At 46.8% G+C, this 23,054-nt stretch overlaps 1 protein-coding gene across 1 annotated transcript in view; it reads left to right on the top strand.

Annotated features, from left to right (window-relative positions):
* LOC131817628 (uncharacterized) overlaps nt 1–23,054 on the top strand; it is a 135,974-nt gene that overhangs the window by 15,614 nt on the left and 97,306 nt on the right. The window lies entirely within an intron of this gene.

Genomic DNA, 23,054 nt, shown 5'->3' with positions numbered 1-23,054 from the left:
GATAATGTTAATAATGTTCTAGTGATAGATTTGGTCTTGGTCTTTGATTAAACCCTTTAAAAAAAAACTTATTTATTTGACAGAGAGAGAGATCACAAGTAGGCAGAGAGAAGGAGGGAAGCAGGCTCTCTTTTGAGCAGAGAGCCCACTGCGGGGCTCCATCCCAGGACCTGAGATAATGACCTGAGCTGAAGGCAGAGGCTTAAGCCACTGAGCCACCCAGGCACCTCCCTACCCCCTCCTTTTTTTTTTTTTTTAAGATTCACTAATTTTTTAGAGTGAGAATGTAAGTACATGGATGCAAGAGGTAGGGGAAGGGCAGAGAGAGAGAGATGATCTCAAGCAGATTCCCCACTGAGCACGAGCCCATGCAGGGCTGGATCTCCTTGAACCTGAGATCATGACCTGAGCCGAAACCAAGAGTTGGGCAACTCGACTGACTGAGTCACACAGGCACTTGTTGATTAAATCTTTTTAAGAAAATGCCAAATTGAGGCACTGTGCTATAGTGGGCAGGCACTGGGCTAGAAGTCAAGAGGCTTGACTTCCTTCCAGCTCTGCCACTGTTAGTGGCTTGTCCTCTCTGAACTTTGATTACTTTTACGGCATGTGGCATTGGAGTAAGTGCACGTATGCAATCATTCACTCACTCAACAGACATTCATGAGTGCCGGCAGCGGGTCAGAAACCGTGTTGGGGGCTGGAGATCCTGAGATGAATGAGACACAACTCAGGCTGCGAGGGTCTCACAGTATGGTGGAGGAGGAAAGTGTGTAAACAAAGCCTCATAGCAGGCGTCATGCAGGATGTGATGATGGGGGTCTCACTGGGTGATCATGGCTCATGTAACAGTACTGAGCACTTCCTCTCTACCAGGTGCTTGGTGAGTGCCCTATATGGGTTACTTCTTTTAACCATCCCCCTTACCCGTGCTGCAGAGGAATTAGGACCATCCCGGTATTACAGACAAAAAAAGTAGGTGCAGAGGATTGACCCTTACCAGGAACACCTAGTTAATAGTTGATGAGCTGGGAGTTCTGCACAGGCACTCCTCGTCCGCATGCTATACCACACACGTGTTCCTTTCCTCCCCCTTTATTAATACCCTGTGTCTAAAGAATAGGATGGACTGCTGCGTCATTTCTTATACAACACTCCTAGAGAAGGGGCGAACACCCTCGACAGAGGGAAACTGAAGCATCGCAGAGAGGTGACTTGGACCTTATTTGGGGACTGGGTCATCTGTTAGGTCCATTCTAGCACGACCCTCTGATTATTGGCTAACCCAGAGTGAAAGGAATCTTAAAGACATCTCCACTTGGAATTACTCATGTGGATAAGAAGTGAAGCCAAGTAGTGGTTGGAAGCAAGGCTCTCAAGTCAGACTGGCTGGGTCAAATCCTGGGGATAAGTCACTTCATGGCTCAGACTCAGTTCATCATCTCTACAATGTGGATACCAATCATGGCTTCCTTGTGGACTTTACTCTGAAGATTAAAGTAGACAATCCCAGTGATGGCTTGAGCCCAGAGTCTGCCATGTTCGAAGTGCTCAATAAGTATTTTCCATAACTACTGTTATTACTGATGGTCTTTTCCTCTTGGGCAATTGACATAAATAGGTATGTCATAGGAAATCCAAAACAAAATTAAATTAGAAGCTCAAATTTTATCCAAATGCAACTGATACAGAGATCAGAGTAATGTATAGTTAAATGTAAATAATTGAAAAATGCCTTTTGGTAATAGCACAGCATAGTGAATCCCAAATAAGTTGATTATTAGATACTTATTTGTCTTTCATAATAAGTATTGATTTAATTTTGGTGACAGCATCAATTTGAGGGAGCCGGTTGAATATGTTGGGTTGTATTTGTGTGAAGTGGTCTAACAAGACAAGTTCTTTTAATTGCATGGACAGTTGTATGTATTTATAAATTTCAGAATTGACCTTCCCCCCTGGATGCTCTTAGAGCTAGGAGTCTGGCCGTAACCCAGTCCTTTGTATTGGACTCTAGGGTAGCTCTGTCAGTTTTCACAAAGCCACATATTGCCTTGATAAAGCTTGTTTTATATGTTATGGAGTGATCTCAAAAATACATCACCAAACAGAAGATAAGTCCCAAATGGCTTGCTAATACTGGTTTCTTTGAGAGGGACATTGGGGAAATATCCTCTTTTGGAAAGTGATTGTATTTGCCTGAAATATTAGACCACAGATATTAGATCACAAAACATGTAAAAACAATTCACAGCTCTCCGAGGCACGGCTTTTCAATGTGCACCTGTTGGTGTGAAACCAATGAGCTCTGCAGCTTCTGAGCTTGACCTAAGGGGTCACAGGGCTTGGGAGGATTGTTTTGCTGTTCTGGGATCAGAAAACTCACTGTGATCAATTGCCAGTGGGAGCTGAATTGGGTTCTCAGGGAGGCCTGGTTGTGCACTTCCAGGGCTTCCTGACAGTATTTTCCAGCTCACGGTTATCTTTCTAGTTTTGGTAGTTTGAAAGGACCATGCAGCTTGTCAGAAAAGCAATGGATGGTTTGGCTTCTGGTACTTTGAGGGTGTCACACACACATACACACGCGCATGCACACGTGTTCTTGTACACATATGCACATGACACAAAACATATGTGTTTGTGTGCATAGCACATTCTTTACTGTCTTCTTCTCCAAGCTAAGAAGGCCTTTAATTTTCTTCGTAAGTCAAAAGCACTAGTCATTATTGCCACCCAAACCTTTTATTATTGTCACTGAAGTTTCATATTTGATGGAGTATAGCTTTTATCATCTCCTCGGAGGAGCCCCGTGGTTCTTATTAGCTCTGTGCAGTTCTACCGAAACTTAGAGCACCAAGATTCATCTTCCTCAGAGACCGTGATCACGAGTTCCCTTGCCCTGATCTTGTGTCAAGGAGGTTTGAAGGTGAGCTGTTTTACCCAGCAAGTGTCCCATTGCAAAAGGAGCAATGACACACTTGACTGAGCACTTGTTGGTATCAAAATGAATGTGCGCTTTTCTGGAAAGAGGTAGGAGCAATGTGGGGAGGAAAGCCACGGACTTTTCAAGGTAGGTGGCAGACTTTAACGGAGCTTCAGTGAGCATGCTCAGTACTGCTTTGGGTTAGTTTTAAGATTTGGACAAACAAGAGAGAGTCCATGGACAGACTACTTCTGCTGGGGATAGCGCTATCTCTGTCTCCTGTGGAAGAAAATTCTTAGTTTCCTAGTGCTTTCATGCAGGATTTCTTGTCATCTATAATCAGGATTTCCACCCCTGCTGGCTGAGTCTGCCCCAAGTCAGACTCCCAAGTGCCTGGGCTCTAAATTATCTTGAGCCTGGAAGGGAAGAAACGGAGAGGTCTAGTTCTCCCAACAAGAACAGAGGGCAGAGAAAGGTTGAAAAATGGATTGAGCTCTTGCCTGGAATGATCCAGAAAAGATTAAAAAAGGCCCATTATCGGGGTCATTTTAGTTCGATGAGTTCAAGATCTCAAGATGGTAACCTGATTGAACTCATCTTCTTTATTGTCATCATCATCATCACCACCATCACCTTCACCTTCTTCTTTTTACTTCAAGCAAAAAGTGTTTGAATTGCAGTGAGGGATTCTGCTGTCCATCCAGAACCATAACTCACCAGGTTAACAGGCGGCAGTGCTTAATGCAAAACAGATCGCCAACCTGGCACTGAGCAATGTGAAATCCAACTAGCTAGAAACTGTGTCTCATTAGAGGTCTTCCACGCAGCAAGCAAATGCACTTGGAAATAGTCATGTGATTCCTTCATAGGAACCACAGAAGTGAAATTTGCTGCTGGGAAGCCCATCAATTCCCTTGAATCTGTTTGCAGTTTCTCTTCTTTGATATTCTGCCTCTTCTAAAATCTCATCCTTCCTCTGCATCCTCAGTTTGCTTTTGCCCACTCGCCTCCACCAAACACATTAACATCCTGCACGAAGATATTCCATTAAGTTGGCTTCTGGACCCACTGGGATAAGTGTAAAGTCTGGATCTCACCCTCCCCCAAACAGTTGACTTAAGGCCTCTTCTGTACTTTGCAGATTAGACACAAACACATTTGTGGCAGAGAAAGGACCTGTGTTTGGTTGAGTCTCCACAGAGTGGATGTTTACATTTATGCCAAGATTTCTTCCTAACCTCTGCTCGGCATTTGTTTTTCTGAAGAAGTAGGGGAAGAATCATCATATGCAAACAAAAGCTAAAATATTTTTCATATTGCAGAGCTGAGTGTTACCAGCACTTCTATTTCTTATGAGTTGGCTCCAGAGGCTCCTAAGACTCCTCCTAAAACCACAAAAACAAACAACTCCCGTGTCTCCCTCCCAAGGATATGGGAAAGGGTTTAATGTTATTCCTGACAGACTGATCACTCATTTCCATCAAAGAGTTGTTAAAGCCAAAAAACTCCAAGAGTCACCCTGAGTTTCTTTCTTCACGTTCCACTTCACTCATTAGTAGGACATGTTGGCTCCATCTAAAAAAAAAAAAAAAAAAAAAAAAAATCCCCAATCCAGCTGCTTATCTCCATTGCCATCATCCCAGGCCAGCATCATCCTTTACCCGACGCCCACGAGAACCTCCTTCCTGGCCTCCCTACTGCCACACCTGTTCCCTGCAAACTTTCTTCAGACACTGGCCAGAGCCGTCTTTAAAAAGCATAAAATCAGGTCATGTCACTACTGTGCTTGAAATCCCTCAGGGTTTCCTGATGCCCTTAGAATAAAATCCAAACTTTTTGCCAAGGCTCCTGCCTCTTAATCTCATCTGGTACCCTTCTCCCCTGTGCTTTAGCTGTATAGACATTCTTTGTGCCCTGGAGGTCACTGATGGGCCTTTGCATGGGCTGTTTTGGATGCTTAGAAGGCTCTTTCCTTGATGTCTGCCTGGCTGGCTTTATCTCAGCCTGTATGTGTCCATTTAAATGTCGCCTCCTCGGAGAGCCCTTTTCTGACCACTGAGGCTATTCTAGAGGCCTCTCTGACCCGACCAATGTCTCTCAATCCTGCTTTGTTTTCTTCATAGTATTTAAAGTATTCTGAGTCATCATGTCTATGATATGTTTACAACTTGATTGTTGGTCTTCCCTTTCCAGAAAGTGTCAGAGGAACAGGAATCCTGTTGGCCTATCCCTCTTGTGTGGAGAGTCAGCACCCGGGACAGCGCCCTGCCCTTTGTGCCGCCACTTGAAGGCCTGAGTCATCCCGCATTTCCCAAGCCAACACATAAAGTGCTTGAATCCTCTCTGTTTTTGTTTTTATTTTTGTTTCTCTCTCACTATGGTCCCTGGACTTATTTCCTGCCCTCTTGAAAGTTTCTAGTGAACTAGTCCCTCCAGTTATACATTTAAAAAAAGACCAACTTAATTTTTTATGTTCAGTTAGCCAATATATAGTACCTCATTAATTTCTGATGTGGTATTCAGTGATTCATTAATTGCATATAACACCCAGTGCTCATCACAAAATGTGCCCTCCTTTTTTTTTTTTAAAGATTTTATTTTATTTATTTGTCAGAATGAGAGAGAGAGAGAGAGAGATCGCATGCACGCGCACAAGCAGGGGAAGTGGCAGGCAGAGGGTGAAGCAGGCTCCCCACTGAGCAAGGAGCCCGATGTGGGACTTGATTCCAGGACTCTGAGGTCATGACCTGAGCTGAAGGCAGACGTTTAACCGACTGAGCCACCCGGGCATTCCAGCATATGCCCTCCTTAATATTCCTTGTAAAAAATAGCCATCTTTTTGCTCTGTCATGGAAGTCATTCCATGCAAAACAATCGGCAATTGTTCTCCAATATCAGAGAAGGAGTGGTGTCCAATGTTAATTTCCTAGTGTTTGCATGCGGGGCTAATATGTCCTAGGATGATAATGAATCAGAGACAAAATGCTGCAAAGAGATCTCAGTCACCTGGACACCACTTGCAAAGTCAAGAGAGACCTCTTATGTCAGAAAACCAGCCTGTCTGCCCTTCTGGGGAATTGGTGTTGTTAGAAGCTGCACAGTCCAGTTACTGCAAGGAAACACAGTTAAAGGGCAAAATCAGTGGGAAAGTGGGTCCTGGAAAAGTCTCCATGGTGAAGGGCTGCTCAGCACTCCCCAGTGGACAGCCATGGTAGAGGCCAAAAACATTTGTGCTTTAGCAGGATAATTTTTCATAACAGAAGTTGTTCTCATTACTATGTAAGAACAGTGTGTATGCATGCATGACTGGCTCTTTACATTGCCATTGAAGGACACCTAGTGCTCTGGCTAGAGAAATTTCTGTTGGCTCTGGGAGGTCAAAAGCCATCATTTCTCCAAAAGGAAAAAAAAAATTCTATTCAAACCAGTTTACTTCCTCAGACTCTGAAGTTCTGAGATTTTATGAACTGATTACTAGGAAGAAGTGGCAGATTGTTCTGCTGGGTAAAATCAAATTGGGGGATGGTTGCAGGGAACTCAGGGATGGAGAAAACTAAAATAATGAAAATCAATAGTGCATCTGCAGTGATCTTACAGTTCAATCTAAGCAGTTCTTTGCACATGTAATTTGTGGGAAAATTCATTATGTTGTTGTGGCAGCAAACACATTCCATACAAATGCACAAATGCCCTGCTAATAACCACCACTATTCCACGTTGGGTTGTGGGAAGTGTTGCGCTAAAATCAGAGCCCTAAGATGTTAGGGTTGGAAGACTATGAGCCCATTTTAGGGTTGAGTAAATAAAGCCCAGAATGAGGAGTTTATCCACGGTCTCAAAAATCACTGGCTGCAGAGCTGGGCCTGCACCCAAGCCTTTGGCTCCTACTTTGTGCCTCTTTCTCCAGCACAGATGCTAGCTCTGCCTTCATCCCCTGGCTGCTGTGTCTATGCATGCTGTATGCGTTGCCTTTATACTCCAAAAGCCTTTACCCACAAAGGTACTCATGAGCAGTGATGGCAGAGAGGGTCATTGCACAAAGACGCGGTAGCATGCTCAATAAGAATTTCTGTTTACCAGTCACCACTACTGGTAATTCCCAACTGTCCTCTATGCAGTGCCCATCCACCTGGTTCTTTCCTGTGTAAGGAGGCAAAAATCCACCCCTCCCTTAGTTCTTTTTTTTTTTTTTTAAGATTTTATTTATTTGAGAGAGAGAGAGAAAAGCATGAGCCAGGGAGAAGGAGAGGAAGAAGCAGACTCCTTACTGAGCAGGGAGCCCCAGGAGGGGTTCAGTCCCAGGACCTTGAGATCATGACCTGAGCCTAAGGCAGTTGCTTAACTGACTGAGCCACCCAGGCGTCCCTCTTTCCTCAGTCCTACCTTCAAACTCACTAACCCAAATCCAGTGACACAAAGAATCCTAACTTACAGAATACTCTAGAAGGCAGGCTGCTTGCCATCTTTATTATTTGAGCATTACTTGAGCTCCTGGAGTTTCAACCCCAAACAGCAGGCAGCTTATCAAAAGTATTTCCTCTAAACAGATACAGTTTTTCTCCAGGAAGAAGTCTTTAGTGAAAAATTTCCTTCTTGTCCCATATTCCCATCACATCATATAGATTCCTAAATGGCTTCCAGAGGCCTCTTTCAATCTCTCTTTTCTGCTCTGGGAAACTTATTGGCAAACTCCCCATTGTGTGTTCAATCTGACCTCCTAGACCAGCACTGTTGCTAATGATAGTCAGCATTTCCAACTGCCTGTGTGAGTGCCCCGCCCTGGGACACCAATATCCTTTCATCCCATCCCTGCTGAGAGGTGGGGCTCCTCCCCAGGACCATACTACGTACCTAGGGGTCCCCTTTGTTTTTATAATAGTCTTAGAAGATGCTGCAGGGAATTGTTCTTTAGGGGGACCTGGCTGGTGACTTGTACCACCCACCCACTTAGTGACTGGGCATATGTGTAGGGTCTGCTGCTGAAGGCCCACCAGGTGAAGATTGATGGGTGGAGGTGAGAATTCTGTCCCCTGAGTTTCCTAGGTGCCTCAGTAGTGTCCCTCATGGTTCAGTCACCATCAATTCCTTTCTCTTCTAGCTGGGGCTGTGGGACAGGGTAGCACAGGGTTTTCTTCCTTTCCCCCGCAACCCAGGCCTCTGCTAACTGCTTCACACCGCTTTATCACCCGGTCCCACTTTCGATGTCCCTGAATCTTCTTTTCCATGGACTTATAGAATACTCTTTATCTCGAGGCTGTGATCCTTGAGAGAAGCACGCTGGTCTGATCTCTGCTTCCCAGAGGGTCCTAGGGATGGTCACCCTGAAACAGAAGAAAGACCAGAGGTAGATTGTTTTCCTACTCAGTGGGTGACCATCAGTTTCCTCTTCCCCTTTCCATGTGCTGCACTCTTACTGAATACCAAGTTTTTTATACACATTGCCTTTAATCCTCACAACAAACTCAAGGAAGCTGATGGTATCACCCCCAATTTAAAGATTAAGAAATCAGTGGTCTGAGAGGTTTCTGAAACCCACTTGAAGTCACCCAGGCACTGGTGGTAGAGGCAGAGGTTGAACCCAATTCTGTGTGTTGCCAAAGTTGCATTCTTTTTTTTTTTTTTTTAAGATTTTATTTATTTATTTGACAGACAGAGATCACAAGTAGGCAGAGAGGCAGGCAGAGTGAGAGAGAGAGAGAAGGGAAGCCGGCTCCTTGCTGAGCAGAGAGCCCAACATGGGCTCTATCCCAGGACTCTGAGATCATGACTGGAGCCGAAGGCAGAGGCTTTAACTCACTGAGCCACCCAGGCGCCCCTAAAGTTGCATTCTTTCCGGAGCACCTTGCGTGGGTCTCAGTAAGAGTCCCCAGGAAAGGTAGCTCCCTTCTCCTTTTGAAAACAGATAGGCACAGGCAGTTTGAAACTGAGCTCTTCCAGAGATCATACCATGGCACTTGCTGGAAGACGGGTTGTAGGTGAAAATGTGGGTCCCCTGGGAGGAGCAGTCTCTGCTCTGGGGTTCATGTCCCAAGGTCCTGCCCCTCTGAACATTAGGTCTGTCCTTTCTGATACATGACCTGTTATGCAGACCCTGGGCACATGTCCCCTCACGGACAAGCCAGACCTGACGAAGGCACAGATGTCCCCGTGTGGTTGCATAGTGCCCAAAGCCTTGGTGGACCTTGACTAGACCTCGGACCCCTTGGAGGGGATCAGTGGGCATCACTCTTCAGTCAGACCCCCATTTGCCACTGCTGGAGAATGTGTTGTGCTATTTAAAGGTGTTGAGTTGACCAGGAAGATTCACATGTGACTGATACGTGTGTTGGTGCGGAATCACATTGCCGTGTGCTGCTGAACATGTGTTAAGAACGTTGAGAAGGGGGAAAATCTGAAGCCACAGCTATTGATCTTTCTGAGTGTTTGCTTTGCTGCGGGTGGAGAAGGAAGAGGCTACTGTGATGGCACCAGCCAGCTCTGCTGTCCCGGGTTCACACTCCCCGACAGCCTGTGAAGGCAGCGCTTACGGTCGGGATCACGCGTCTCTGAGCTGGGGCTCAGCCTGCTGGGAATCAGAGCCCTCAACGAGCCCCTGGAGTCCTCCTGGCAGTCTCCGAGGCGTGGGCTGCTGCCAGATCACGGCTCCCAGACGGATGTGTGAGTGAGTGCTCTAACTCAACCCAAAAGAGCTTTTTAAAAAATCAAAGGCAAATCTTTAGAAATTGAGGGCAAGATGCATTTGTGAGCTATTGTGTTCGGCTCCTAGAAGTTACCCGAGATTCCCACTTGGACTCAACCTTCTCTGTGTGCTGACCACACCTTCCTGAGGTCCTAGGCCTGTTCAGGCCAAGCTGCTGCCAGTTCTGCCTGTGTCTGCTCTGGGTGTCTGATTGTCAGATACACAGAGAGGGCCCTTGGGATGCCATGAACTTTTTCTGCCCCAAGTAGACCACAATCCCAATCAGACTAACATCCAGAAAGGTATCGCTAAAAATAAATAGTACAAAAATCTCAGTGTCTTGTGATCTGTGAGTGAGACTGAGGCAGGTAATTTATGACTGTTAAGTGAATATATGAACCCAACATGGGGCTCCCTGAGCCTCTGGGATGGGGTTTCCTGGAAATCTCCACCAGCCATGGGAAGCTTATTAAACACAGGAGTCACATAGTATTTCTCCTCACTGTGGTTATTTGATTACCAGGTTTTCACTTTCCTACATTTTACCCAACATAATATTTCCTTACAGAGCTACGCCATGCCGAGATTCTGACAGGATCCCACAGGGAGAGGCACAATTAAGAATCTCATACAATAACACATTCCTTTGTCCTTATGATCAGCATATGTATGGACAATCACAGTGGGGAAAATAGTGCTGAGGTAGGTTCTCTGAGTTTAGCTTTTTATTTTTGTAGGCCGTATTCGGGGATTTTAGTTATCCTATCATAAGCCAGGGTATTATATAACTCAGCATTATGGTCACATTAAGGCATTGACTTCTAGGATAATGACTATTGCTTCTGTAGCAATCTGCTCTTAAGGACACCCTGGGAATATTTCACACCTATCAGGTTTTTGACCTCTGAGGGTCTGTGTACTTCTAAAACCCACTGTCATTTCAGGACCAAACTTGAAAAAAGAAAAAGCAATTAACCAGTTGCCTAGTGTTGTATAGATAAAACGATCTAGATAATCAACCTAATCTTTGATTTGGCTTGATTGATTAATTAATTAAACACTTATTGAGCCCAGGCCCCCACCAGGTGCTGCCATGCCGTGTCTGATAGTCAGGGGCCTAGAAGGTAATTGGCTAATGTTGATCCTGCCTGGAGGGGGCCTGGAGAGAGGAGAGGAGGCACCGAGTGCACTGGTCAGCCATGTGGGGAAGGCCTTTTCCTCACCTACGCCTGCACAATAACATGTACCCCTGGGAAGTTAGAAGGTTCAGTAGTCAGCCATGGGAGTGGGTCTCTGTGTGGAAGGCATGTTGAGTATGGAGGTATGCACACATTTACACACACACACACAGCCATGAGGATTAAGAGGGGGCCGAGGGGTGCCTAGGTGGCTTACTTAGTTGCCTGGGTAGCTTACTTGGTTATTTCCAACTCTTGATTTCAGCTTGGGTCATGATCTCAGGATGACGAGATCAAGCCCCATGTTGGGCTCCATGCACAGCATGGAGTCTGCTTCTCTCTCTCTCCCCCTTTCCCTCAGCCTCTCTCCTGCTTGCATGCGCTAGTTCTCTCTCTTTCTCAAATAAGTAAGTCTTAAAAAAAGAGGGGAGCAAAAATTCCACTCTAATGGTTGGTGGGAGTTAATTTTGCTCCCTATATATATGTGACTATATATAATATAGTCACATCTGTGAAATTATAAGATACACACACCCTTTAATGTAGCCATTCAACTTCTAGGAATTTATCCTAAAGCTATACTCACACATGTGCCAATGATGAATACTCAGGGCTGTTCATTATTAATTCATTTATCAAATATTTAATGAGCTGGTGCATTGCAGGCACTGTTCTAGGTACTGGAGAAGCAGTAGTGAACAAAACAGACTGCTTCTTACCCTTCAGGAGCTTATATTCTGGAGGGGAGGCAGGCAATATACAAATACAGACAAGGAATACATATGTACCAAGTTCAGGTGGGGTGGCCATGCATCCTGGTTGCCTGGGACAGTTACACCTATGTCCCAATTATAACTGCTAATAGCGCCCCCTTCTGCTCTCAGAACTGTCCTGGTCTGCACGATAAATTACCTGGTCATTCTGACCGGGTGCTGATTAGCGCTACCAGGAAAAAAAAAGTAGAAACAAGATAAGAGTGATGGAATTGGGTGCTGTTGTATGTATGATTCATTGCAGAGAGTTTGTAGTAGCAAAAAATTGGAAACAACCTGAATGTCCATCAATTGGAGACTGGTTAATAAACTACGCTATGTTTGTGCAGTAGAATACTATGTAGCTGTCAAAAGGAATGAGACAGAATTATGTTTACTGCCACGAAACAATCTCCAAGATATACTGTTAAGTGAAAAGAGCAAGATGGAGGACAGATGTGTAGTTTAAACCACTGCATATAAAGAAGGGTGTATGGATGTGGATGTGCTTGGCCATGCACAGAAAAGCTCTGGAAGCACATAAAATTCTGGTATTAGTGATTGCATTTAGAGGGGAAAATTGGGACACAGGAGGTTAGGGATGGAGGGAGACTTGCTTTTCACTAGTACGCTAGCTTGTACTCTTTGACTTTTAAGAAACGGTGTGGATGTATTACCTATTTACAAAATAACAGTAGGAAAGAGAAAGAAAATATCTCAAGTTCAGCTGGATAGAAAGCGCAGGAGCCTTCTAGAAGGCTGCGGTTCTCACTCATGCCACTTGAGAATCCCTTGGAGACTTAAAAAAATGTAGGTGTCTTGGCCCCACCCCCAGAGATTCTGATACGCTTGGTTATAGATGGGTCCAAGCATTGACATTTAAAAATGAAACTTGTCCCATTGATTCTAATATGCAGCTGGGGCTGGAGATGAACGTGTCCGAAACTTTAATGTGCATGTGAACCACTTGGGAATCTTGACAAACTACAGAGTCTGGGCCAGTAGATCTGGGGTGAGTGTTTCAACAAGGTTCTATATTTCTAACAGGTCCCGGCTGTCCATGGACCACACTGTTGTAGCACAAGGCTAAAATATCTCTAGTTCAAAACACATAGTCTCTGCATCTCTGCTTACACATCTTTGGAGATGAGCTGCTCACTTCTTTTTGAATGTCGCTGTTGCATGCAAGAGTGGGTGCGGATGATTAGCTTTCCTAAGTTGGAAGATCTGAATGCCACGGAAGTGGTCCAGGATCTGGAGCTTGAATCTTGTGTTTCTATTATCCCTCTAGGTCTCCTGTTCTGAGAGTACAGGGAGAGGTATAGTGTGGTGACCCACCCATCCATCCCTTCCATCCCGTTCCTCCACTGATTCATTCATTTCAAGAGCCATGTCCCAGCACTCTTGCATGGCTGATCTCGGGGAAGCCCCTCTGCTGTGGGCAGTTCAGAGAGGGGCGTTGAGAGCATGAGTGGGTGGCCTTGCGAGGCACCTGTGGAGGGCATTGGAGAGGAAGGCAATGTGGCTGGGAGGTAGTAAGATTTCCATCTGTTGGCAGGTATGGGGTTCCATGCCTGGTATAGGGTAGTGGCTTTGAGCTCCTAAAGATCCCCACACAGGAAGTCACCTTCCTGAGAGCAGAGGTGGCCTTGGCCAAGCACTAACAAAACTCGGGTTCCCAGCACCCAGGTAGAAATTTGAGGAAGTGTCCGTTGGCAGGTTGTGGCATCTGCTCCTGGACAGCCAGGAGCTCTTGCCTGACAGTAGGAGTCTCTCATGAGCTCTGGATGGTGTCCAGGGTTCCCTTCAGCCTGAGAGTTCATTACTACGATTAAGTGAAACCTTAAGAAAGCGGAGATCGGTACTTTCTTTGTCAGTTTCACAGCCTTCAACCCGTAGCGACTCAGAGTGACTGCCCAGTCACAGGACTTACCCCTTTCTCTGTGGGCAGGCGAAGCATCTGCATATGGACCTTTGGGACTCTTCAAAGAGGAGTGGAAGCAAAATATCTGGGGGGTGGTTTGTTGCTTCAAGGCAAAAAAACAAAACAAAACAAAACAAAAACCCACTTTTTTTTCTGCAGAGAGGCTGCCTCAACAAAGTTTAGGACCATGGGGTTTGCTGGAGCAGGTGTGGGGGGCTACGGGAGATACAGGAAATCATTTCCCCACAGGCCTGCTTTTGCTGCTATCAGAGGATGCCTGCTGGGGGGGGGGGAGGGAGTGGGGTCATTGCAAGAGGAAATGAAGTCTGTGAAGTGTAGAAGTCCCAGAGCATTTTCAGTGTGCATGTTTAAGCAGGGGTCCCAGGCGTCACTCCTCAGGCTGCCCTGCCTTACCCTGTTATGCTTCCACGCCCATCCCAGTCACTGCCCCCTCCCTGTATAACCCTCCCTGTTGTGAGTGTCACTCCTCCGGGTTACCTCCCACCCCCCCCCCCCCCCACCAGAGCAGGAGCAGGCAGAGTCCACCCTGCACCTTCAGGGCTGCTCCTGAACTTGACCCTGCTGTTTACCCACACATCCCCTCAAGGCCTGAGCTCCCAGCCCAAGCTGCAGGCAGCCTGTTCCCTTCATCAGAGCTCTCGCATCCCTCATCCCCCAGCCCTGGCCTCTAGAACCTGAGTGTAACATCACTCCTGGGTTTAATTGGCAATGTGGGCAAGAGGCAAGAGCAAATTGGAGGAGGCAAGCAGTGCTTCCACTCACAAATATAAATACCAGCCGGCGGCTCCTGCCTGGGGGAAGAATCTGGATGGGCCAAGCTCTCTGTTTTACAATGAACAGAAGAAAACTGAACTGGAGAAGTGATGTTCTGGCCCAGCCACAGGGATATTCAGAGTGCCTCTGCCTCGCCTCTCCCCACGCGACCCTCTTTGCTTGTGACCCAGATGGAGGCCAAACCCAGGGCCGAGACCTGTGGCCAGGGTAGGGCCCAGGCTCAGGGTGCAGGACTAGTGATGCCAAACCCAGAATCAGAAGCAAATTTGGATCTAGAACGCAACTTTCCTTTCTTAGCCTTCTTTCTAGACCTATCCAGGACCCAGTGGATTTAGAATGCCCCATTGTATATCCCCCCAGCCCCCACCACCTGCCTCAGATTGGGGGGCACCATGGGCCCCTCCGTGTGTTTTTTTGTAATTTTCACGTCTATCTTCCATGATGTCTGTAAGCCCTTCAAGAATGGAGACCAAGTCTTATTCCTGGTACATCTGGCACGCAACCCAGTAGAAGCCCAATGACTAGTTTTTTGAAGGACTCTGAATTTATAATATTTTACATCAGTTGCAAGGTCCCTGATTTCCTTTGCTTGATTTTGGGGGTTGATGTGTCTGACCCTGGACTGTATCCTGGCTTTGCTTATCCCCACCTAAAGGACTTGGTAGAAAGGGCCTGACACGTCATACAGCCTAGAAGGAGGCATATAGTAGGCCCTCAGTAAATACCCATGCATTCCACCTGTGAGAACACATCGTCTGTGTTTTACTTGGAACAGGTCCGTATCACCTTCGCCGAGGTTACTGGTGGTCTCTTAAAGAAATTGCTTTCCTACCCAGCTGGATCCTAAATCAGCTAGTCCTCACTGACCCTCAGGACAAAACTGACTAAGTTACCTTGTATAGGCCCAACTCTTGAAAGATTCAATTTTCCTCATTTCCCTCCAGGTACTGAGCTGAGTCAGTGACTGATTAGCTCTGGAATAGTCATGTGCTGGTTGTATTTATAGCACTAATTAATTAATACAGGTAAAGAGCGAGGAAGATAGAGTGCTACCGGGGTGCAGTGTCTTAAAATGACTATTAGCTCCCAGGCTGGGGAACTTTTGCATGGGAGCGTGCGGGCAAAAAAGTGCCATCACAGGTGGTGCCTTTTAAAAAGCATCAACTTGATTACGGAAGACATAAATTAACCGGGGAAAGTAGTGCTGTCAGTGACAGACTGTCGTCAGGATCCTTTCCCGTTTGGTTTCCATTTAAATCGACACATATGGCGAGGGGTTGTTTAAGGGTTTCGAGAATATACGCGCACACTCCCGCAGGAATAGGGATGCCTCGGTTTCTGTGAACTCAGTGGGTGGTATGGTCTCCCAGACTCCCCTGCTTCTCCCGAACAACAGGGAAAGGAGCCGTGAACTCTGCAAGCATGAGCCAGCCCAAAGAGGGTGGCTGGCTTCCTTGGACGGCATTCGTCGGAGTACCTGAAGCCCTTCGCAAATGTTGTGTTGGCACGGGTGCCTGAGAAGGTCTGGCCTCAGGAGCATGGGATTTGGGGAGGACTCGGAGCCGCCTTCTGGTTCTTCCTATAGTGAGAAGAGCCATGGAAAAAAGATCTGTGGCTGTTGGGGTTCACAACGTCCGGTGGCTCTGTGAAGGCAGGGATGGGTCACCCTTTGCTGTTTTCTCTCTGCACCTAACTTGGGACCGTGTAAAGTGGGTTGGAGGCCTGGGGATATGTTGACCCGCAGGAGACCAGATTTGGCGTAGCTTCAGAAGTCTTGTTGAGTCCTGAATCTGTTCTGTTCTGGTCTCTCCTTGCCTCTACCTGACTGGGAATGCCCGTCAATCCTGACTGAAATGCTTCTCCTCTGAAATAGCCCAGTCAGCCCAGAAAACAAACATGGGGATCTCTTGGGAAGAAGCTGCAGGCTTTGAACTTTTTGGGAAAGAGCCTGCCCCACCTAGGTTTGGGCCTGGAACTGTTTCAGCAGGACTATCACCAGCCCATGTGTAACTTAGGAAAAGTAGGACACTTTTGTGCAGTGGACAACCAGCACAACTCTACAAAGTGGCCCATGTCTCAGGTGGAACTGGGAAGACCAGGGGCTTCCTCATCACAGTTTTCGCCACGCAGAGATGAAGAGGTGGGGCCGTGACAGAAAGGCCACCTCAAGCCTCCTAGATGACAGCTTGTTAGTGAGTGTCCAGTCAGTCAGGTGCTCCTGGGGATTTCAAAACTGGCAATTTAGCACAGGGACTGGGTCACAATGGTGTTGGAAGGATGGGAACAGAGAGAAGGGTGCGGTAAAGTTATGCAATGATTCACTGCTGCCGGAAGTTGCTACCACCTCTGGGACTTGAGGAACAAATGGGGGAAAATGGTGTCCATCAGTACCCCCACATTTGGTGCCACTGCTGGGGCTTGGAACAAGGGGCCCAAGCAGGAAGCCAGACCTGCACCTTCTGGCCTCCCTTGCTGCTGCCTCTGTGACTGGCTTGGCTGCTGTCCCCTCCTCTGCTGGCCTCCTCCCCTCCCCCAACCTGTCCTTCTGCTGGAGGAGACGCAGAAGCTGGGAAAATGGCTTCCTCCTTCCTCCTGCCTCCCACTTTTCTCCCAGTGCTTCCCAACAGCAGAACCTCGCTGGGGCCAGCCAGCCAGGCAGCGCAGGTGTGTGGAAATGGCAGCTTGCAGGCACCTCCCCCACAGTGGGTGCCAGGGAAGGATGCCAGAAGGGTGACTTCTGCTGAGAGGCGGCATCTACGAGACTGCACACTCACCTGGGCCTGGCTTGCTTGCCTCTGTGGCTTAAAACATGAAGACGAGAACCTTCAGCAAGTATTGACTGTGTACCTACTCAGGCTCAGGCCCTCTGCTAGGTCTTGCAGCTGTGGGGACCAGCAGGACAGAGATCCCACTCAGGTGGCACTGATAGGTCAGGAAGAAAGGGCAGATATGGTGAGTGCGCTCCCGTGGCCAGGGACCGAGCCAGGTGCAGACACGTGTGAGTCTGCTGCGTGCTCAGGAGAGCTGGACACATTTTCCAGTGAGGCACATGTAACTCCTGCTGAGACAGATCACATCTATGGCGAGACTCCCTGTGGTCCTTGGAGAATTCATATCAAGTCCTGGCCATGTGGGTGTGGGTTGGGGGTCTTGTCTGCACCCCCTACTCCCCAGGTCTTGGATCTTATCTAATGGGCCCCAAGAGGGGTGGCACCCTTCGTGGCCCATCCCCAGCACCCCCAGCACCCTACACCAGAGGCACTATTGGCACTGTCCTCCGGACCTCATGGGAGCGACGTAGCCATTATTCCTGACATTTCTGCGCTGGAGCCTTTTCTCTTGCTGGTGGGCGCCGGAGGAGGGCCCTAACTTATCCATCTTTGTATCCCTTGAATCTGGCATAGCATCTTGCAGAGTGCTCAGAAAGACATTATTCATGTAAATCACCTGTATAAAAAGACAAGGCCATGCAACCCATATTTGGCAGTCTTCAAAAGTACGTTCAGCCAAAAAAAATGGAAAGCAGGGACTTGAACAGATATTTGTACACCTGTGTTCATAGCAGCATTGTTCACGATAGCCAAAAGGTGGAAGCAACCCAAGTGTCCGTCAGTGGATGCACGGATAAACAAAATGTGCTATATCTTTACAATGGAATATTATTCAGCCTTAAGAAGGAAGGAAATTCTGACAGATGCTACAACACGGATAAACCTTGAGGACATTATGTTTATGCTAAGTGAAATGAGCCCGTCACAAAAAGACAAGTGCTGTGTGATTCCACTTACATAAGATACCTAGAGGAGTGAATTCATAGAGAAGAAACTAGAATGGTGGTTTCCAAGGGCTGTGGGGGAGGAGGGAATGGGAAGTTCTGATTTAATGGGGCTGGAGTTTCAGTTTGAGAAGATGAAATGGTTCTGGGGATGGATGTGGTCGCACAGTGGAGCAAATGCCCCTGAATTAATGAAATAATGCTACTGAACCGAAATGGTGAAAATGGTACATTTTATGTGGTGTATGTTTTTACACAGTAAAAACAAGTAAACTCAGAATTCCTCAGTGTGGCATCTTGGTTTGTGATGACCCCTGACTCTCCCATCCTGAGAATCCTATTTCAGGGTTGGGGGGGCAGTCCTTGAGAGAGTGAGTCTATCCCTGCCAGTCCATAAAGATGATCAATTCCAAGGCTTATTTCTGGTTGTTGAAATAATGAACTTTGTAGTTCCTCAGGCCTTAATATGAAGCCCCAGAGAGGCATACTGGTCCTGCCAAGACAGAGTCCCTGGAGACAAAGTGAGCGTTTGCTCGGAGAGATGGGGTGTGAGTGCTTCCTCTGTTTGTCTTGGTAGCGCGCCCAGGGACCAGGCCCATCTGTACCCATCAGCAGCTGAAACCCATCTTGCAAATATCAGCACATTAGGAATTTACTGGAAGGTCCAGACAGTTCCAGAAGTAGGCTGGAAAAGGGGTAGAAGCAAGGGGGGTGCCCAAGACATCTGGGTGGTGGGGTGGCGTCTGTGAGCCCAGGCACCAGGGCTGGGGTGAAGGTTTTCTTTCCTGTGTCACTTCCTTCAGAACTCAGGGCCTGAGTTAAGCAGCTTGGTTGGCCAACAGGATGACAGGCTGCCTCTTGGCTTGGAGAAGGCAATAGGCTCCAGAGGGAGAGAAGTTCTTTGAAGAGCACTGGTACCTGAGAAGAAAGGAACCGAGTGTTGAGTCGGTGTGATGGCAACTGTGCCCTCACACGAGGGCTCCATTCCTGCTGAGACCTCATGGGAACACAGAGGCACGCGGATACCCCATCATGCCCCTGCCCCCTGCTCTGGGCTCCAGGCAGGCCTGGGAAGCAGAAGCTAGTTTTGCAGGACATCCCAGTCCTCAGGCTGTGGGTGGGCACTGTTGTGTCTGCTTGCAGGGAGAGCTATGCCGCCATCTTGCAGCAGTTGCAAGCTGGTCTGTCTTGGGGAGAACGCTTACCCTTGCATTTCAGCAAAACCCCATAAATCTCCAGGAGTAACAAAACAGCAGTGTTTGGGGGGCCTTCACGAATCTTTACAGGACCCCGTGGGAGGGAAAACCAGCCTCAAACCAGTGCATGACCTCGTTTGCCCTAGAAAAATATGAATCTTGGCTAACTTTTCCCTTCTTCCCAAACATGCAGTAAAATGTTTACTTCCACATAGACTTTTAAATGTACCACTGATGCGCTTGCTCCCCGTGTATATCAGCAGATTTAAAAGGTTCATAAAAATTCCCTTCCTATGGCTACAGTAAACTTTTGTGCATTGTTCTTCTGTGAGATTAGTGGTTCACACACCATCTTTTTAAGTTTGATCACTGATTTGTCTGAGAGCTAATTATCAGCAGACTGGGGAATGATGAAATTTATTTATCACCAGAGCTGGTGAATCAACATAGCCCATGAAGCCTCCAGGGCCTTGTATCTCAAGGACCTTACTCCTTTGTGGAGCATGAAGTGCTGTTCTCGCTCCCACTCCTTGCACTCTTGTCTCTAACGCGGTGCTCCTCGGGAAGCAGCTGTGGGTGCCTCAGTTCGGGACCAGCACGGCACTCCTGGGGCACCTGGAGCAGAGCCTGCTAATCTAGGATGTCATCTGCACACACAAGTGCTTCCCAGAAGAATGTGCTTTACAAGAAGCTTATTCCCAAACCCTGACTGGCGGGGGCTTAAGCAGGTAGACAGTGAATTAAGTCTTGTCTGCAAAGAACTGAGGGTCTGAAGACGTCAGCCACATACACCACCATGACCCATGGGCATGACATCTGGGCAGAAGCTGTGATTCAACCACGCCCAACATCTGACTACACTAGGTATTTCATATAAGTGGGAATCACACACGTGGACTTGCGGGAGTTGTATGATAATTTTATTTTTAATTTTTTGAGGACCCTCCATACTGTTTTCTATAATGGTTGCTCCACAATACATTCTCACCAACAGTACACAAGAGTTCCTTTTCTCCATATGCTTGCCAGCACTTGTTTTCTGTATTTTATCTTATTTTAATTTAATTTTTATAGTAGCCATCCTAATGGGTATGAGGGGGCATCTCACTGTAGTTCTGACTTACATTTCTCTAATGGTGTGTGTTGTCAAGGATCTTTTCATGTGCTTATTGGCCATTTGTATATCTTCCTGTATATCTGTTTTGGAAAAATGCCTATTCAAATTCTTTGCCCCTTTTATTTTATTTACTTATTTATTTTAATTTTTTTAAAAAAGATTTTATTTATTTATTTGTCAGGGATAGAGGGAGAGAGAGCGAGCGAGCACAGGCAGACAGAGAGGCAGGCAGAGGCAGAGGGAGAAGCAGGCTCCCTGCCGAGCAAGGAGCCCGATGTGGGACTCGATCCCAGGACGCTGGGATCATGACCTGAGCCGAAGGCAGCTGCTTAATCAACTGAGCCACCCAGGCGTCCCACTTTGCCCCTTTTAAAATTGGATTTTTTTGTTGTTGTTGTTGCTGAGTTGCTGAAGTTTTCTTTCTTTCTTTCTTTCTTTTTTAAAACATTTTTATTTAAATTCTAGTTAGTTCCCATACTGTGCAATATTAGTTCAGGAGTAGAATTTAGAAATTCATCACTTACCTACAACAGTCATTGCTCAACACAGGTGCCCTCCTTCATCCCCATCATCTGTTTAGCCCATGCCCGACTCAACTCCCTCTACCTACCCTCAGTTTATTCTCGATCATTAAGTCTCTTATGGCTGCAGGAGTTTTCTATGTATTCTATATATTAACCCCTTATCAGATTTCCAATTTGCAAGTATTTTCTCCCATTCTGTTGGTTGCCCTTTCATTTTCTTGTGTCCTTTGATTAACTGAAGTTTTAAATTCTGACACTGTCCAATATGTCTGTTTTATCTCAATATCCATTAATTCATTTTCAAATCTAATGTCAGGAAACTTTGTTTTCTTCTAAGTTTTTTTTTTTATGGTTTTAGGTCTTATGTTTAATTATTTGATCCATTTGAGTTAATGTTTGTATGTGGTGTGAGGTAAGGGTTCCAGCTTCCTTCTTTTGCTTGTGGATATCCAGTTTCTGTTGGAGATACTGTCCTTTCTGCTTGAGTGGTCTTGGCATCCCCATTGAAAATCATTTGGCGGGGGGTGCCTGGGTGGCTCAGTGGGTTAAGCCTCTGCCTTCGGCTTGGGTCTTGATCCCGAGGTCCTGGGATGGAGCCCCGCATCGGGTTCTATGCTCAGGGGGGAGCCTGCTTCCTCCTCTCTCTCTCTCTGCCTGCCTCTCTGCCTACTTGTGACCTCTGTCTGTCAAATAAATACATTAATTAATCTTTAAAAAAAAAAAAGAAAGAAAAGAAAATCATTTGGCTCTCTATGTGAGAGATTATTCCTGGGCTCTCTATTCCATTGCTATGTATGTCCATTGGTCTATAGGGTACCACCATTATGTCTTTATCACACTCTTGTTTACTATAGATTTTGTAGTAATCTGGAAGTGTGAGGCCTCCAACTTTATTCTTTTTTAAGGTTGTTTTGGCCTAAATTTCACTTTCTCAAATAGGCCTGTTCTCCAGGGCCTGAGCTGGGGGGAGTTGCTGGAGGTGCACAGGGAATGCAGCATACAGAGGGACTCACTCCGGTGCTGGCTCTGTGCTTGCACAACCCTGAGAGGGACCGTCTCCTCACGTGCTGCATGGAAGGTGAGGCGAGGTGATGCTTTCCTCATGCTAGTCCCTGCCCTGTTCTGCTGTCACCCTTTTTAGTCTGGTAGCCTACTCTCTTCCACCCACCAAGCCCCCTCAACTTCCTCTCCTCTGTGTTTTCCAAAGCACTCAGCATCTGTTAGCCTACTATCACATGCAATTATTTATTATGTTATTGCCGTTGTCTGACTCCCTTCCCTGGAAAATCAGCATCCCTATGGCAGAGATCTTTCCTGGTTTGGTTCTCCACATCTGCTGTGCCCAGAGCAGGGCCTGGCACATGGCAGGCACCAATAAATATTTACTGAATGAATGAATGAAAGAATAGATAATACTGCCTTCTTTAGGCGCTTGTAGCCTTGCCAGGCAGGCAGGACAGAGAGTCTGTTCTCAGAAGCTTCCTCCTGCCATTGACACAGCTGATGAGTCAGGGCCTCCTCCCTCCACCATCAGGCTGGGGAGGGATTGGAGGAAGGAGAGAGAGGTAAGCTAGCAGCAGCAGCAGCTGGCTTTACGACTTCATGCTGCTTAAGCATTATGATTCTCTGATGGATAGTCTGGTCCTGTCTGCTTCATAGGACGATGCTGAGGAAGGTTCCCCCCTCCTCTGCCCAGTCCAGAGCACAGAGCAGCTGTCCACAAGCCAGCCTTGGCCTCCCCTTGCTCAGACCACCCAGGCAGCTCCTGGGCTCACCTCCTTTCACGTGTTTCTGCAACTGTATTTCTTACTCTATGGAAAAGTAGAGCCAAGATATTGCCCTCAATTTAAGACTGCTTGACCCCAATTTCTTCATTCACCTTTCCTCCAACATTGTCTTTGATATTATTTTATGTTGGCCTGTTGAAGATCCTGCTCATGTTGACTAAGCTAAATGCAACCTTGTGTATATATGTATATAATTTCCCCCGACACTGTATTAAAAATGTTCCCATCATTGTGTATGTCAAGGAAGGGCCCGAGTTTTGGCTTCTTTAACTAATTTTCTCTTGCCGCCCCACCCCCCACCAGGCAATGTCCTCCTTTGGAAGTGCATGAAGACAATTTTATACAAAGTTTATAATTGATTTAACAATCATTAAGATAGTACTCCCTCTGTTCCAGGCACTGTC

This window comes from Mustela lutreola, chromosome 16 (assembly GCF_030435805.1).
Source record: "Mustela lutreola isolate mMusLut2 chromosome 16, mMusLut2.pri, whole genome shotgun sequence".
Classification (NCBI taxonomy): Eukaryota; Metazoa; Chordata; class Mammalia; order Carnivora; family Mustelidae; genus Mustela; species Mustela lutreola.
This window is presented reverse-complemented; position numbering and strand designations above follow the sequence as displayed.